The sequence below is a fragment of the Glycine max genome, chromosome 15 (genome assembly GCF_000004515.6).
Source record: "Glycine max cultivar Williams 82 chromosome 15, Glycine_max_v4.0, whole genome shotgun sequence".
Taxonomy (NCBI): domain Eukaryota; kingdom Viridiplantae; phylum Streptophyta; class Magnoliopsida; order Fabales; family Fabaceae; genus Glycine; species Glycine max.
Genome location: NC_038251.2, coordinates 40,111,079 through 40,114,726, shown reverse-complemented (window position 1 = coordinate 40,114,726; position 3,648 = coordinate 40,111,079).

Genomic DNA, 3,648 nt, shown 5'->3' with positions numbered 1-3,648 from the left:
GCATAATATTTCGAGACGCTCGAAATTGAACAACGTAATGTCTCGAGAAATTCAAATGTTCATAACTTGTCACACGGAGGTCCGATTCAGGCGCATAATATATTGAGACGCTCGAAATTGAACAACGAATGCTCTTGAGAAATTCAAATGGTCATGACTTGTCATACGAATGTCCGATTCAGGCGCATAATATATCCATACGCTCGTAATTGAACATCGAAAGCTCTCAAGAATTTCTGATGGTCACAACTTTTCACACGGAAGTCTGATTCTGGCGCATAATATACCGAGAAGATTGAAATTGAACAATGGAAGCTCTCGAGAAATTGCGACCGTGGCTGTGTGCTTCTCACACGGAGGTCCGATTCAGGCGCATAATATATCGAGACGCTCGAAATTGAACAACGAATGCTCTCGAGAAATTCAAATGGTCATAACTTGTCACACGGAGCTCCGATTAGGCGCATAATATATCGAGACGCTCGAAATTGAACAACGAATGCTCTCGAGAAAGTCAAATGGTCATAACTTGTCACACGGAGGTCCGATTCAGGCGTAGAATATATCGAGACGCTCGAAATTGAACAACGAATGCTCTCGAGAAATTCAAATGGTCATAACTTGTCACACGGAGGTCCGATTTAGGCGCATAATATATCGAGACGCTCGAAATTGAACAACGAATGCTCTTGAGAAAGTCAAATGGTCATAACATGTCACACGGAGGTCCGATTCAGGCGTAGAATATATCGAGATGCTCGAAATTGAACAACGAATGCTCTTGAGAAATTCAAATGATCATAACTTGTCACACGGAAGTCCGATTCAGGTGCATAATATATCAAGACGCTCGAAATCGAACAACAAAAGCTCTCAAGAAATTCAAATGTTCATAACTTGTCACACGGAGGTCCGATTCAGGCGCATAATATATCGAGACGCTCGAAATTGAACAACGAATGCTCTCGAGAAATTCAAATGGTAATAACTTGTCACACGGAGGTCCGATTCAGGCGCATAATATATCGAGACGCTCGAAATTGAACAACGAATGCTCTCGAGAAATTCAAATGGTAATAACTTGTCACACGGAGGTCTGATTCAGGCGCATAATATATCGAGACGCTCGAAATTGAAAAACGAACGCTCTCGAGAAATTCAAATGGTAATAACTTGTCACACGGATTTCCGATTCAGGTGCATAATATATTGAAACGCTCGAAATTGAACAACAAAAGCTCTGGAGAAATTCAAATGGTCATAACTTATCACACGGATGTCCGATTCTGCCGCGTAATATATCGATACGCTCGTAATTGAACAACGAATGTTCTCGAGAAATTCAAATGGTCATAACTTGTCACACGAAGCTCCGATTTAGGCGCATAATATATCGAGACGCTCGAAATTGAACAACGAATGCTCTTGAGAAATTCTAATGGTCATAACTTGTCACACGGATGCCCGATTCAGGCGTACAATATATCGAGACGCTCGAAATTGAACCATGAATGCTCTTGAGAAATTCAAATGGTCATAACTTGTCATACGGAAGTCCGATTCAAGTGCATAATATATCGAGAAGCTTGAAATTGAACATCAGAAGCTCTCGAGAATCTCAAATGGTCATAACTTATCACACGGAGGTCCGATTCAGGCGCATAATATATCGAGACGCTCGAAATTGAACAACGAATGCTCTTCAGAAATTCAAATGGTAATAACTTGTTACACGGATGCCCGATTCAGGCGTATAATATATCGAGACGCTAGAAATTGAACAACGAATGCCCTCGAGAAATTCAAATGGTCATAACTTGTTACACGAATGTCCGATTCAGGCGCATACTATATCGAGACGCTCAAAATTGAACAACGGAAGCTCTCGACAAATTCAAATGGTCATAAATTATCACACGGAAGGCCGATTCAGGCGCATACTATATCGAGACGCTCGAAATTGAACAACGAATGCTCTCGAGAAATTCAAATGGTCATAACTTGTCACACGGAGGTCCGATTCAGGCGTAGAATATATCGAGACGCTCGAAATTGAACAACGAATGCTCTTGAGAAATACAAATGGTCATAACTTGTCACACGGAGGTCCGATTCAGGCGTGGAATATATCGGGGTTCTCCAAATTGAACAACGAAAGCTCTCAAGAAATTCAATTTGTCATAACTTTTCAAACGGAAGTCCGATTTAGGCGCATAATATATCGAGACGCTCGAAATTGAACAACGAATGCTCTTGAGAAATTCAATTGGTCATAACCTATCACACGGAGGTCCGATTCAGGCGTAGAATATATCGAGATGCTCCAAATTGAACAACGAATGCTCTCGAGAAATTCAAATGGTAATAACTTGTCACACGGAAGTTCGATTCAGGTGGATAATATATTGAGACGCTCGAAATTGAACAACGAAAGCTCTTGAGAAATACAAATGGTCATAACTTTTCAAACCAAAGTCCAATTCAAACGCACAATATATCGAGAAGCTTTAAATTGAACAACGGAAGCTCTCGAGAATCTCAAATGGTAATAACTTATCACACGGAGGTCCGATTCAGGCGCATAATATTTCGAAACGCTTGAAATTGAACAACATAATGTCTCCAGAAATTCAAATGTTCATAACTTGTCACACGGAGGTCCGATTCAGGCGCATAATATATCGAGACGCTCGAAATTGAACAACGAATGCTCTCGAGAAATTCAAATGGTAATAACTTGTCACACGGAGGTCCGATTCAGGCGCATAATATATCGAGACGCTCGAAATTGAACAACGAATGCTCTCGAGAAATTCAAATGGTAATAACTTGTCACACGGAGGTCCGATTCAGGCGCATAATATATCGAGACGCTCGTAATTGAACAACGAATGTTCTCGAGAAATTCAAATGGTCATAACTTGTCACACGAAGCTCCGATTTAGGCGCATAATATATCGAGACGCTTGAAATTGAACAACGAATGCTCTTGAGAAATTCAAATGGTCATAACTTATCACACGGATGTCCGATTCAGCCGCGTAATATATCGATACGCTCGTAATTGAACAACGAATGTTCTCGAGAAATTCAAATGGCCATAACTTGTCACACGAAGCTCCGATTCAAGCGCATAATATATCGAGACGCTCAAAATTGAACAACGAATGCTCTTGAGAAATTCAAATGGTCATCACTTGTCACACGGAGGTCCGATTCAGGCGTAGAATATATCGAGATGCTCGAAATTGAACAACGAATGCTCTTGAGAAATTCAAATGATCATAACTTGTCACACGGAAGTCCGATTCAGGTGCATAATATATCAAGACGCTCGAAATCGAACAACAAAAGCTCTCAAGAAATTCAAATGTTCATAACTTGTCACACGGAGGTCCGATTCAGGCGCATAATATATCGAGACGCTCGAAATTGAACAACGAATGCTCTCGAGAAATTCAAATGGTAATAACTTGTCACACGGAGGTCCGATTCAGGCGCATAATATATCGAGACGCTCGAAATTGAACAACGAATGCTCTCGAGAAATTCAAATGGTAATAACTTGTCACACGGAGGTCTGATTCAGGCGCATAATATATCGAGACGCTCGAAATTGAAAAACGAACGCTCTCGAGAAATTCAAAT